Here is a 16,038-nt window from a genome sequence, read left to right as displayed (position 1 = left end):
TAAATTCGGGAAGCTCAAATTAGATATGTTACGTTTGGTATGTTTACATAAGGCATGGTTACTTGAGGCAAAAACAAAAGCAGAGTGGTTGGTCAGGTGTACARCTCTTAACATCTCGTGTTCGAATCTCATCAGGGACAGTTATAGCTAATTAGCAACTAGTTTTAGCTCCTTTGCAACTATTTAGCAGGTTAGCTAACCCTTCCCCTAGACTTAACCCCTAACCCAGCTATGTTACGTCTATGAGACCAGGCTGACAGGTTGAATGGACCCATTATTAGCATTGGGGAGATCAGAGGCCCCCTCATTCATAGGAAACCCACTAGAGGGAAGCATTGGGTTTAGTGATTAGCTTTCAAAGGATCATATTTATCAAATAAGAAGCATGAGCTGGTGCACACCCAGAGGAATGTATTTTGTATAGAGGTGCTGACTAACTCTGAATAAACTGCAAGCTATTAAAAAAAATAGCTGAACATATATATATATATATATATCATATTTATCAAATAAGAAGCATGAGCTGGTGCACACCCAGAGGAATGTATTTTGTATAGAGGTGCTGACTAACTCTGAATAAACTGCAAGCTATTAAAAAAAATAGCTGAACATATATATATATATATATAAACTCCCAGTAATTTATTGGGTAAAACAACGTTTCGGCATCACTGTGCCTTAAAGGATCATATTGGACCATCAATTCTATTTTACACAGAAATGTCTTATGTGGTGATGAGTTAAATTAGGGGACTAGGTGTATAACAACATTTGCAAAGTAATATCAATGGCAATAACTTATTTTATCGTTTATCAATATGATTTCACTACTGCTCCCAAAATTGCATAGGTGTCATGTTCGGGATGCAAGCACGTGATAAGCCGCAACAACAGCATCCCCATCACTTGGGTGGACCTAGATGGGATTGACTGGACAGCATCAGCGCGACGAGCTTCAAATTGGTGGATGCTGGTTATGATGCAAGGCGCCGTCGGTGGATACGGAATACTGGAAGTCTGAAGCAAATATTTGACCACGAAAATGGAATCTTGAACTCAAATCCATAACAGACCATTCATCAAGCTATTTTTTTAAACTTGAATTCAGCCTACCACCAATTGTTTAATTGACAGGAATGGACGCTCGAGATTGAATTTCAGCGAACCACAATGGAAAGGAGTGGTTAACGTCACCTCTTCGAAGGAAACTGGTGTAAACTTCAYGATAAGCAGAGAAAGTTATTTGGGATATCTGTTTGGATATAACGTAGTACTGTGGACATGGCGGATGCTGCTGAGTGCRGTGTGAAAGTGATGTGCCGATTCAGGCCCTTGAACCAACAGAGGAGACAAATACATTCCGAAATTCAAGGGCGAAGATACGGTGGTAATAACGGTGAGCAAAACAATTTGATAGACCTAATGTGCATTGTGTAGTCTACAAACAAAGCCATGGTGCACAGGTGCTTATATTCACTCACAAATTCAGTTTGGCAAAATAAACGGTGATGTGTAAATTGATCATGGACATGGGTGGTGATTCATTGGGGCCTTAATGGGCAATTGTTTGGAATAATAATGGTGTAAACGCCAAAAGGGACCGACATTTTTATCAATAATTCCTTAACTCTGCTATCAATGGAAGCAAATCCAGTAATTTACTGCGGTCCAGTGAGCRGACGCTCATCCGCGCTTGTTTCCTCCTGAATTGCGTGCGCGAATACTCAACACTTGACRTTATCGCGTGTTTTCTGGTAGGGAAACTGAGTTGGATGCGCTCTCATGCACAGATAAAGACGACAGCTACAAACAATTCCAAGCAAATAGTTTGAAGCACGCCTATTCAATCTTCCATAATCAAAATTGTACCAAATAATGTATTTCATTTTCGCGCCTTCTCAAAAAATACTTTGATATCATGGGAAGAGTGAGGCTGCAGAGGCTGCCATAGCCTAACGGTGGTGGTGTTTAACAAATGTTAAATTGTTTACATTCATGACATACAATCAAACACACACACATACAACTTCACAGCAATATCTAAGTGAGCTTGAGTTGACCCTTGTACTTTATTTGTATTTTTACCCTCTGTGCACACTCACAGGACTCTACACACTCACGCACACTGACACTCCAACACAAACATTCACTTCATCATTTGCTCACACACATATGGTTTCATATGGCCTGACCAGTGTTTGCCTTAGCCCAGGGGAAGGTTGGGGGTATGGTTGCATACCCTCACACCTTCTACACCAGCTCCGACACTTGTCGGATGTGGCAGGGCTTGCAAACTATTACAGACTACAAAGGGAAGCACAGCCGTGAATGCATGGATCATTTGTAAAGTGGGGGAAGTGTTAGGTAACCCACTCAAACACACACACAGACACACACACTTAGGCCTAGTCTTGTTCTTACTGTCTGTTCCACTAATTCAGATAGATACATAAATGAGATATTCACTAGAAGTCTAGAGTATCATGTAAAATAAAGGCATGCACCATGTAATCCTCTTATTCTTGCTCTGACATTTAGAGGTATTGATTTGCAGTATAATTTCAATGTTGTAACCTACAGTAGTCTAATTGCTTATCAGAAAGAAGCTGATGATTTCATTGATATAATTGCAAAGCCTCAAACAGCTTCACACCGGTCGCAAATTAAATGAGAAATAAAAAGAACATGAATGATTAAACAGAAACAGAGGATATACTGTATACATTATATTGAACTGAATGAATGATTCATTTGTATGTGTTATAGTTTAAAATACATTGTTGTAAACAATGACRTGATACTACATTGTGTAGGCTATTGAGGGGATAGACTTTCTTCAGTATTAAAGCGAACAAGTWCAACCTTGTTTCAGTTCTGTTCCAGTCTGTGTGTTTTATAGGGGTGAAATAGTGCTGTGTCTTTCTTTACTATTGATAAATGTTCCCTCTAAACAGGGGCAGGAGCACAGTCTCTTGGGTAATTCTGAGGCTGGAGGTCATTAGAAATGATTGACAGGGGAGCAGAAGGTCACTGGCTGGAATCATCATCAACAATTACAAACACACAGACATACAGTTTCTGCACGTAGTGTCAACAACGCAGCCACTGCCAGCTAGCCTACAAAGTCAACAACGCAGCCACTGCCAGCTAGCCTACTTCAGCAGTACTGTATCATCTTANGAGGTCATTAGAAATGATTGACAGGGGAGCAGAAGGTCACTGGCTGGAATCATCATCAACAATTACAAACACACAGACATACAGTTTCTGCACGTGCTCTTACACTAGCTATCCCTGACCAAGAGCAGGAGAGTGTATGGCTGGTCACATGCTGTACAGGTGTACGTCTGACGCTGCTTTCTCCCACAGCAACACATGAACTCTCCCTCTCTGCATCAGGTTTGCCAAAGGAGCATGTTGTCTTTACTTTCCCTAGGTGATGCAGAGAAGGTTTATTCTGCTGAAAGACGTTCCTAGTCAGGCAGTCCTCCACCATAGTGATGTCCACAGCACACAATGAGAGCATGTTGATTTGTATGTATGTAACCGGTGTCTGTATGTAGCCTCGCTACTTTTATAGCCTYGCTACTGTAAATAGCCTCGCTACTGTTATTTCTCACTGTCTTTTTATTTCTTTACTTACCTATTGGTCACCTAAAACCTTTTTTGCACTATTGGTTATACCCTGTAAGTAAGCATTTCACTGTTGTATTCTGCGCATGTGACAAATAAACTTTGATTTGATTTAATAATGCTTGAACTGAATCGTTCATCRGGGATGGAAACCATGCACTCCAGCAGAGCGAAGGTCTGGCCTTTCCTTTTTACAACACATCTATTATTGAGAAAATGCCATTTTGACCGTGTATGTGTGTGTGTTTGCRTGTGCTTGCTGCGTGTGTGTGTGTTCACACATCATTTATTGAGATTGTGGGATATAGTGTATGTGTGGTCACATTTGTAAATCTTGCATATTTCTGCCGTACTGCTATGGGTTTCCCATTTGTCTTTCAAGCTAGGCTGAAGTAATGCTTACATGTCAATTAGAACACATGGGGTGTATTGACCTGAGGTGCCTTTATAGGAGACGTGGCATGTTACTATTTCATTCTATATTGAACACGTTCTCTTACAAAGACATTGGAATGGTTGAGAGTGGCAACCTTGTCTCTTTGACAGTTGTTGTAGCATTAGAACCTTCATAGAACACAAAGCAGTACCTTAACAATGCTGAGAAGATCTTGGTCTCGACTGAACAAGAGATTGAGACAGCAGACAGCCTTCCTGTCACAGAGAGGGAGAGAGAGAGGGGGGGTAGAGAGGGGAAGAGTGAGAGACCAAGAGAAACTGAGAGAGAGAGAGAGAGAAGTCTCCATCACTCAACAGCTGGCCGACATCCAATCAGCACAAGACTCTCCCTTTGGGAGTCAGTTTCCGTGGCGACTGGGTCCTTGTTAGAACTACAGCTTTCTCTCTCTCCCACTGTTGGGGTCCTTGACCCCTTGCCTACGCTATAAAAGAAAAGTCGCTCCTCTGTCAGAAAGCTGGTCCAGAACAAAGAGAGACAGAGATAAAATACTTTTATGATCAGTGTTGTGGATCAGTGTTGCAGTTACAGATGGAGTTTGAGACCCATAAATAAACAACATCGTACAACAATGCCCCATGGAACCATGGTACATAAAGAGCTATTKCCCAACATGAACAGACAGTAATGTGAAGTTGAGGGCCAGCACTAAATACTTGGGTCTGTGAACTTTCAATTCCATGTGGTACTGTTCCACTGTATGGAACACTGGCCTCCCCAGAATGTAGGTAGACAGGAGGAGAGCGTTCGGAACTCATTAAGACATTTTACTCTCCTATCTGGGTAGCGTGACAGCGCAGCTCAAATAAGTGTTTCATCACAGTAAAGCAGCCCTGACGTTCCAATTGGCTCCCTGGCTGTAGCCGGCCACGGGGGAATTAGGGGTAGTAGTGTAGGGTGTAGTCTTCACAAAYTACTGCGACACACAGTGGAGAATGTGAAAGCCGGCACACCAGCCAATCTCTCCCTACAGGCATAAGTTAGTCTGTGGAATTCTACTGTATTTCAGTACATTTTTAGGGTGAGTTGTCTGCAGTTGTCCAACATCTTATTTGTTTGTCATTCTGTTTATCGACTTTCTATTAATTTAAACTACTATGCTGACAAAACAATATAAACTAGACTAGAGTATGTTAGCATTCTAGCTACATGGTCACTGCTGGAAAGTATTCGGGCCCCTTCTCCTTTAGTTACGCTACAGCCTTATTCTAAAATGGATTAAATAAAACATTTTCCTCATCAATCTACATACAATACCCTATAATGACAAAGTGCAAACAGGTTTTTAGAAATGTTTGCAAATGTATTAAATATAAAAAACAGAAATACCTTATTTACATAAGTATTCAGACACTTTGCTATGAGACTCGAAATTGAGCTCAGGTGCATCCTGTTTCCATTGATTATCTTTGAGATGTTTCTACAACTTGATTGCAGTCCACCTGTGGTAAATTCAGTGGATTGGACATGATTTGGAAAGGCACACACCTGTCTATATAAGGTCCCACAGTTGACAGTGCATGTCAGAGCAAAAAACAAGCCATGAGGTCGAAGGAATTGTCCGTAGAGCTCCGAGGCAGGATTGTGTCGAGGCACAGATCTGGGGAAGGGTACCAAAACATTTATGCAGCATTGAAGGTCCCCAAGAACACYGTGGTCTCCATCATTCTTAAATGGAAGAAGTTTGGAACCACCAAGACTCTTCCTAGAGCTGGCTGCCCGGGCCAAACTCAGCAATTGGGGGAGAAGGGCCTTGGTTGGGGAGGTGACCAAGAACCCGATGGTCACTCTGACAGAGCTCCAGAGTTCCTCTGTGGAAATGGGAAAACCTTCCAGAAGGACAACCATCTCTGCAACATTCCACCAATCAGGCCTTTATGGTAGAGTGGCCAGACGGAAGCCACTCCTCAGTATAAGGCACATGACAGCCCGCTTTGAGTTTGCCGAAAGGACTCTCAGACCATGAGAAACAAGATTCTCTGGTCTGATTAAACCAAGATTGAACTCTTTGGCCTGAATGCCAAGGGTCACGTCTGGAGGAAACATGGGACCATCTCTACGGTGAAGCCTGGTGGTGGCAGCATCATGCTGTGGGGATGTGGAAGACTAGTCAGGATCGAGGGAAAGATGAATGGAGCAAAGAGATCCTTGACGAAAACCTTCTCCAGAGCACTCAGGATCTCAGACTGGGGGTGAAGGTTCACCTTCCAACAGGACAATGACCCTAAGCACACAGCCAAGACAACGCAGGAGTGGCTTCGAGACAAGTCTCTGAATGTCCTTGRGTGKMCYAGCCAGAGCCCAGACGTGAACCTGATCGAACATCTCTGGAGARACCTGAAAATAGCTGAGCAGCGATGCTCCCTATCCAACCTGACAGAGCTTGAGAGGATCTGCAGAGAAGAATGGTAGAAACTCCCCAAATACAGGTGTGCCAAGCTTGTAGTGTCATACCMRAGAAGACTCGAGGCTGTAATCGCTGCCAAAGGTGCTTCAACAAAGTGCTGAGTAAAGGGTCTGAATACTTATGTAAATTTGATATTTCGGTTTTATTTATTTTTTAAATTGCCCACAATTTTTTTTAAATGTTTTTGCTTCRTCATTATGGAGTATTGTGTGTAGATTGATGAGGGGGGAAAAGTCAAGTGGTCTGAATACTTTCCCGAATGCACTGTACTTATTCAAGGGCTTTGACTCTGGAGGATAGCTAGAACCCTGTTGCTTGATGAAACTGGGGACTCTGGAGGATAGCTAGAAACACCGTTGCTTGATGAAACTGGGGACTCTGGAGGATAGCTAGAAACACTGTTGCTTGATGAAACTGGGGACTCTGGAGGATAGCTAGAACCCTGTTGCTTGATGAAACTGGGGACTCTGGAGGATAGCTAGAACCCCATTGCTTGATGAAACTGGGGACTGGAGGATAGCTAGAAATACCGTTGCTTGACGGGGAAACTGCATATGACCTTCAGATGAATGAGTCCCACCCCCACCTCACTCCATCAAAGCCCCAGGGTGAGTAAACCGACTCTTAGCCAGGAGGAACCTCCCATTATAAGATCCATCAATTCTGCTGCTTGTCAAATCATCTCCTTTGTTAAACTAAGGTAATTACATGGGTTTGAAATCAGTCTGACCGAATGTCAACTGTCCCAGATATTTTTTTTTTTTTTAGATTAGACTAGCAGGACAACAACAAAGTGGGAAGCAATATTTCACTCCTACAGCAGTATAGAGTAGTGTCTGGTGGTGGCCTGTCTCCAAGAGGGATGAGAGACACATACACAACTACACACACCCACATGCACAACTACACACACATGCACAACTACACGCACACATAAATACACCCGCTTGCTATGGAAGAGGAGGGAGATTATTTCTGACTGTGGCACTTCTAGCTCCCCATGCACACATGCACACAGGCATTCAATAACATTTAACTAACAAAAATGAACATGTGAATCCACATGTGCTGTACATCTTACACAGAAGTTCTAAAACACTCATAACCCGCCAYCTCAAAGTAGAGGAGTGACTGACTTCATCACTACTTGTATTTGTGAGAGTTATTGACATGTTGAAAGCACTGAGCTGCCAGTTTAAACGACATAGCACACAGCTCAGACACCCATGCATACCCCACAAGACATGCCACCAGAGGTCTCTTCACAGTCCCCAAGTCCAGAACAGACTATGGGATGCACACAGTACTACATAGAGCCATGACTACACATCAGGTAACAGATGCAAGTAGTAAAATTAGATTTGAAAAACTGATAAAAATACACCTTACGGAACAGCATGGACTCTGAAGCAACACAAACATAGGCAGAGACATGCATACACACACATGATAACATACGCACTATACACACACGTACACATGGATTTTTTGTTGTAGATATGTGGTAGTGGAGTAGGGGCCTGAGGGCACACACTTTGTGTGCTTGGAAAATTGTATAACTGCCTTATTTTTGCTGTACCCCAGGAAGAATAGCTGCTGCCTTGGCAGGAACTAATGGGGATCCATAATAAATACAAATACAAATCTTGTCTTGAAAACATCTCCTCTCCATCCTTTGTTTTCCGGTGTAACTGTTTGTGGGYCGGCTTGATTCAAGCCCGTCCCAGTGTAACGGATGTGAAATGGCTAGCTAGTTAGCTGTGGTGYGCCCTAATAGCGTTTCAATCGGTTACGTCACTCGCTTTGAGACCTTGAAGTAGTGGTTCTCCTTGCTCTGCAAGGGCCGCGGCCTTTGTGGAGCGATGGGTAACGATGCTTCGTGGGTGTCAGTTGTTGATGTTTGCAGAGGGTCCCTGGTTCGCGCGAGGGGACGTACGTAAAGTTAAACTGTTACACCAGGATGCTGTTAACAGAAACATCTGTGGTTGTCTCTGTCTCCAAAGTAACCTCCAGGCCCACAGTGTAAGGAGACAGGTGATCTGTCCTATACTAAGTGAATAATCAGACAGCGTACTGTTGTGACAGGATAACTGATCTGAGGTCCGTTTAGAATTGCTCCGGCTGTACCTCAGAGCAGGAGGAGACTGGTTTAGTGTGACACCTCCTAAACAGACATAATAACTGATCTGAGGTCAGTTTAGAGTTGCTGCGGCTGTACCTCAGTGCAGGAGGAGACCTGTTTAGTGTGACACCTTCTAGACACACTGACTCTGAAAGAGATCTGGAGGGAACAAGGTCACCACAGTCATGGAACCTTGCTGGATGTAATACGGACTCTATTTTCTCACCTTGTCAGATTGTCAGACCCTGCTTGCAGTCAAAAGATTCAACAGTGAGAAAATGTCTGAGGCGGAAAATGTTTAGGCTTTATTCACGTTCTTACATTCAGTTTTGTTGATGAAAATAACTCACAACGGTTCCTCAGGAATGGACTAACGGTGAAATTAGACTATTGACAGTTGCTTTATTTCGTCCCTTGCAGAGTAAGCCCTATGTGTTTATCCRAGTCCTGCCACCCAACACAGCCCAGGAGCAAGTCTACGATGCCTGTGCCAAGCAGATCGTCAAAGGTCAGAGACACTGTACTGCAGTCTCTTTATCTGACCTCCTCTCCTCCTCACCGTCATCATCATCCTCATCATCATCATTTTATTATCATATCAACTCAGCTCCAGAGCTACTATGAAAGACGTAACCCCAGTGTCTGCATTTTGTAGATGTGCTGGGCAGGTACAATGGAACAATCTTTGCCTATGGCCAGACCTCATCAGGAAAGACCCACACCATGGAGGTAAATCAGAAGGACATTTTGATGCCTCACTGGGATTTGTGCTAGAACCAAAGAGATTATTTTAGAGATTAGATTAAGGATAGCAGACATTAGGCTTCACTGAAGCTACTGTGCAAGTATGACTATTAGCAGCTAATTCTATGGAGTTTTACAAGCCAGTACAAAGGAGAGGCTCATGGAACATAAAACCGTTTAAAGAGGAGCCAGAGGTACAGACTAGAATCAGGTTTAACTTTTGGCCTCGCTGCCTGCATCTGTAGGTGATCTAGTSACCCATTGGCTGAGTTGGTAGTGACTGGAGTTTAAAGGAATAGTTCATGCAAAATCTATATTTGGATTMAAWTACCTTTACCTTGATTTGTGTCTGAAGGCCCATGGTGACAGAATCCACAATAATCCATTATGTACTTCTGTCTACAGCCTGGAGTTGGCATACTAGCATCGTCAGATTTCATGAATGGCAACAGCCGGACCGATGTTAGCAAAGCTGCACTGCAAGCCGAGACTTTTTTAAYGTTTGTACTGCTAAAATAATTGCTGGAACTTAGTTCCTCAGAACTGAAACTATTACCTCACGTAGCAACAGCACAGGGCATCTGTATGTGTCTTCCATTGATGATGTCCTCCTGGGGCAGGCACTAAAACGCAGATTGCTTTCCGGATAAACATAGGAACCGGTAAACCATAGGAAGTATCAGAGCATTTAAAATGTTTTATTGCAAAATGACAACATTCTCGCGTGGAAGAAAACCTGGACAGGTTCTTCGTGAGTATTGACTCTACCAAACTTAGTTTGAAGCGTTGTTTAAGAAGTTTCGTTTTGCAGTGCAGGTTTGCTAACATCGGTTCAGGTGTTTCCATTCAATAAATCTGACTGTAGCCAGAAGTAAATAATGGATTATTGTGGATTCTGTCACCATGGGCCTTAAGACACAACTCAAGGTAAAGGTATTTGAATCCAAATATAGATTTTGCATGAACTATCCCTTTAAGATGATTACCTCAGTCATAATCCTAACATGATTTCAAAAGCGAGTTTTAGACGATTAAATGTAGTGTTGCGGAAACATGTTTTTTACAGGCGGATCGAAATTGTGCTGTGGTTACTCAGGCGSCAGACACTTGAGATTGTCAAACATGTTTGCTTCATTTAAGGGAGGTGCCAGTCAGTATGCATATACAATAAATCACCGACAGACTTTTCAGCAAAAATCTCTGTCATGCTTGTGTTGCGGAAGAAAATGTCTGGTTCTCCTTGAATGGGAACATTCCCAACAGTCCTTCCCTCCTGCTGTGTCTTCCTTCCTGGCATACCTTTATTTAGGCTGACTGCCTATGCCAGACGGCACGCCAAAATAGCAGCRAGGTGTTACGCCGCCATGGTTCACATGATGTGCCACCATGCGATTACACATACACACAATAGCCTCCTATTCAGCTGCAGCCGTTGCCCTGGAAACAGCCCAGAGAGCCTTCAGCAAGCCCCAGGATGAAATTGGAAAACATTTATTCCATTATTCCTCAGCAGCTAATGGAAGGGCGGGGAAGCGATGGTGGCAGTATGATTAGCTTCAACGCTGCCAGCCTGACCAGAATGTAAAACTATCCTTGTTATGTGCTTAATCTATGGTGCTATTATACATCTCCCTATCCTCGTCTACCTCGCCAGCATCATATTACGATATGAATGGCATCAGCCCTGAGGCGAATGACAGACTGTGATAGTCCATTACATTTTTATTGTCAAGTCAATATCATTTTTATTATGTTTGGGCTGGATAAGGAGAGGTAAGACTGAATGAAATTGAGGTGGGGGATGAGGGGACTAAAGTAAAGGAAGTTCAGGCTGGCAAAGGAGCTTGTAATGAAACCCCCTTGAGGTAGCATGTATATTTCTTATCAATATGAGGACCCAGGCCTTATGAAAGCTAAGAGGGWTAAGGCCTTTGTTTGAGGAGAGTGCTTTTTCCCTCTGTAATGAACCTGTATTGCTACTTGCCATTTCAACTTCTGGGAATGCTAAGTGCTGTAGTGTATCTTGTTTATTTGACCAGGAGTGTTTTTTCCAGGGCAAGCTACATGACTCTCAGCAGATGGGTATTATCCCCGTATCAGCAGGGACGTCTTTGACCACATCTACTCCATGGACGAGAACCTGGAGTTCCACATCAAGGTAACAGACACACCATGGCCCCTCTGGAACCCTGGCTAGGTTCCACATTAAGGTAACAGACACACCATGGCCCCTCTGGAACCCTGGGCTAGGTTCCACATTAAGGTAACAGACACACCATGGCCCCTCTGGAACCCTGGCTAGGTCCACATTAAGGTAACAGACACACCATGGCCCCTCTGGAACCCTGGCTAGGTTCCACATAAGGTAACAGACACACCATGGCCCTCTGGAACCTGGCTAGGTTCCACATAAGGTAACGACACACCATGGCCCTCTGGAACTGGCTAGGTTCCACATTAAGGTAACAGACACACCATGGCCCCTCTGGAACCCTGGCTAGGTTCCACATTAAGGTAACAGACACACCATGGCCCCTCCGTAACCTGGGCTAGGTGCTCAGTGTCCATGTAATTTAGGTTAGCTTGCCTTCAGAGCAAATAGTCTATGTTAAGATATCATTTTGCAGGATTTGTCAATATATGAGAATGTATATTAAGATGTTATGAAAGTGTAAGTGCAGTGTATTATGTGTACCATATACAATGTGAATGGAACAGGTGCTGTGGTGGCTGAGGTATAGTCCAATGCTCTTTGCTGTGCTARTGTTAGTGACAGGACCCACAGAGCCAGATGTCCACTATGGTGCTAGCTCCTCTGGGGTAGGTTACATGTACCATATGGTTACTGCAGTGACACATCCAACTGGTGACTGTGGGGCTGTGTGGTCCTCTAGTAACCCAAATGGAAGGTCACAACACAAAAGCCTAGGAACCAGAGTGCTCATCTGTTAGAATAGTGGGTACTTCACCAAGGACAAGACTGGCACAGGAGTAATGCTGTCATAGTCCTGTTTATTAACGGTTTGTTTATATGCAGTGTGTGATATACACTACATGACCAAAAGTATGTAGACACCTGCTTGTCGAACATCACATTCCAAAATCATGGGCATTAATATGGAGCTGGTCCCCGCTTTGCTGCTATGACAGCTTCCACTCTTCTTTGAAGGCTAGTGTTGGAACATTGCTGCGGGGACTTGCTTCCATTCAGCTATAAGAGCATTAGTAAGGTTGGGCACTGATGTTGGGTGATTTGGCCTGGCTCGCAGTCGGAGTTCCAATTCATCCCAAAGGTCTTCGATGGGGTTGAGGTCAGGGCTCTGCAGGCCAGTAAAGTTCTTCCACACMAATCTCAACAAATCATTTCTGTATGGACCTCGCTTTGTGCAGTGGGGYATTGTCATGCTGAATCAGGAAAGGGCCTTCCCCACAAAGTTGGAAGCACAGAATCATCTAGAATGTCATTGTCTGCTGTGGCTTTAAGAATTCCCTTCACTGGAACTAAGGGGCGTGGCCCGAACCATGAAAAACAGCCCCRGAACATTATTCCTCCTCCACCAAACTTTACAGTTGGCACTATGCATTCAGGCAGGTAGCGTTCTCCTGGCATCCGCCAAACCCACAATCATCCGTCAGAGTGCCAGATGGTGAAGCATGATTCATCACTCCAGAGAACGCGTTTCCACTGCTCCTAAACGTTTTCACTTCACAATAACAGAACTTACAGTTCACCGTGGCAGCTCTAGCAGGGCAGAAATTTGAAGAACTGATTTGTTGGAAAGATGACAGTGCCACGTTGAAAGTCACTGAGCTCTTCAAAGAAAAATAATTCAGTAAGGCCATTCTACTGACAATGTTTGTCTATGGAGATTGCATGGTGGTGTGCTCGATTTTATACACCTGTCAGCAACAGCCGAATCCACTCATTTGAAGGGTTGTCCACATACTTTTATATAAACTGCTCAAAAAAATAAAGGGAACACTTAAACAACACAATGTAACTCCAAATCAACACACTCGGAAATCAAACGTCCACTTAGGAAGCAACACTGATTGACAAATAAATCACATGCTGTTGTGCAAATGGAATAGACAAAAGGTGGAAATAATAGGCAATTAGCAAGACACCCCAAAAAGGAGTGGTTCTGCAGGTGGTGACCACAGACCATTCTCAGTTCCTATGCTTCCTGGCTGATGTTTAGGTCACTTTTGAATGCTGGAAGGTGCTTTCACTCTAGGTGGTAGCATGAGACGGAGTCTACACCCACACAAGCAGCAGTCAGCTCATCAGATGGCACATCAATGCGAGCTGTGGCAAGAAGGTTTGCTGTGTCTGTCATGTGTCCAGAGCATGGAGGCGCTACCAGGAGACAGGCCAGTACATCAGGAGACGTGGAGGAGGCCGTAGGAGGGCAACACACCCAGCAGCAGAGCCGCTACCTCCGCCTTTGTGCAAGGAGGAGCACTGCCAGAGCCCTGCAAAATGACCTCCAGAGGCCAAAATGTGCAGCCACGCAAACGGTCAGAAACAGACTCCATGAGGGTGGACTGAGCCCGACGTCCAGGGGGTTGTTTACAGTCCCAACACGTGCAGGACGTTGCATTGGCATGCCTAAAGAAAACACCAAGATGGCAAAGCCACGGGGGGCCCTCCTCACAAGAAGCAGGTTCACACTGACACATGAGCACATGTGACAGACAACAGAGTCTGGAGACCCGTGGAGAACGTCTCTGCCTGCACATCCTCTCAGCATGACCGGTTTGCGGTAGGCATCATGGTGTGTGGGCGACATGTCTTTGTGGGGCCAGCACACCTCCAGTGCTCGCAGAGGAAAGCACTGACTTCCAGCATTCAAACAAGTGACCATAAACTCAGCCAGGAGCATAGGAACTGAGAAGGTCGTCACCACTGCAGACACTCTTTGGGGGTGTCTTGCTAATCCTATAATTCCACCTTTGTCTATTCCATTTGCACAACAGCATGTGAAATTTATTGTCAAATGTTGCTTCCTAAGTGGACAGTGGATTTCACAGAAGTGTGATTGACTTGGAGTTACATTGGGTTGTTTAAGTGTTCCTTTATTTTGAGCATGTATATAGTGTACTCCAATTTGCATTGCAAAATACGTATAATAGCAAACAGATGTTGATTCTCCAAATGGGTGACACGTTTACCCTTCCATGTGAAGACCATTATGGCAGGTTCTCCATGTGTGAGGCACACCTTACAAACATGTCACATTTAACTTTAAAGGTGAGCCTGAACAAAAGAGGAGTGTGGTGGAGAGATGGAATGCAACATAACATTCAGCTGTGTCACCACCAGAGCATACTGCATTAGCTGATGTGCAGATGGACGGACTGTTGCCACAGTTACCCATCATTCTGACTGAAAGTCTTTTCGCTCTCTCTCTCTGGGGAGCTCAGCTAAAAACACATTCAGACACTGCATTGTAGATTAGACACAGCAAGACAACAGAAACAGCTACAGGACACAAAACAGCTACAGATATAGAACAGCTACATACAGACACAGCGATAGACACCGCACAGCTACAGACATCGACCCACGACAGACACAGCTACAGACACGACACAGCTACAATACAGACACAGCACAGACACCGACATAGCTAACAGGACCAACGGCACAGTACGACGACAAGCACAGACACGACACAACTACAGCACAGAACACGCGGCACAGCAACACGAGCACGACACAGCTACCGACACAGCACAAGACACCGACACCGACACAGCAGACGACACACACGACACAGCTACAGACACCGACACAGCTACAGACACCGACACAGCTACACGCTACCGACACAGCTACTAGCACAGACCGACACAGCTACAGACACCGACACAGCTAAGACACACGACAGCACAGACACGCAAGGCTACAGCTACAGACACCGACACAGCTACAGACGCCAGCACAGCCACAGACACTGCTACATAAACAACTACAGACACAGCCACATACACAGGCACCGCTACAGACAAAGCCACAGACACAACTACAAACACAGGCACATCTACATACACAGCTACAGCTACATACACAGACACAGTTACAGACACAGCAGCATACACATATAGTTACAGACACAACTACAGACACCGCTACAGACAGACACAGCTACATACACAGACACATACCCAGCTACAGACACCGCCACATACACATCAACAGACACATACACATTTACCTACACAGCAACAGACACAGCTACAGGCACAGACACCGCCACATACACCAATGCAGCTACAGACACCACTACAGACACTGACACAGTTACATACACAGCTACAGCTGCAGACACAGCTGCATACACAGACACAGTTACAGACAAAGCTACAGACACAGCTACATACACATATAGTTAGACACGCTACATACACAGACACAGTTAGACACAGCTACATACACAGACACAGCTACAGACATCGACACAGCAAGAGCGACAGACACAGCTACATACACAGACACAGTTACAGACACAGCTACATACACAGACACCGCTACAGACACCGACACCGCAACAGACACTCCTCCCCACTCTCTCTGTCCTCCTGTAACTCTACCTCCCCCTCCTCCCCACTGTCTCTGTCCTCTCGTAACTCTTCCTCCCCACTCTCTCTGTCCTCTCGTAACTCTTCCTCCCC

The 16,038-nt window shown here is 44.5% G+C and overlaps 1 pseudogene; it reads left to right on the top strand.

The window, feature by feature from the left end:
* The first annotated feature begins 916 nt into the window (after positions 1–916).
* Positions 917–16,038, top strand: part of LOC111959401 (kinesin heavy chain-like) — a 31,531-nt pseudogene continuing 16,409 nt past the window's right edge.

Source organism: Salvelinus sp. IW2-2015, linkage group LG36 (genome assembly GCF_002910315.2).
Source record: "Salvelinus sp. IW2-2015 linkage group LG36, ASM291031v2, whole genome shotgun sequence".
Classification (NCBI taxonomy): Eukaryota; Metazoa; Chordata; class Actinopteri; order Salmoniformes; family Salmonidae; genus Salvelinus; species Salvelinus sp. IW2-2015.
This window is presented reverse-complemented; position numbering and strand designations above follow the sequence as displayed.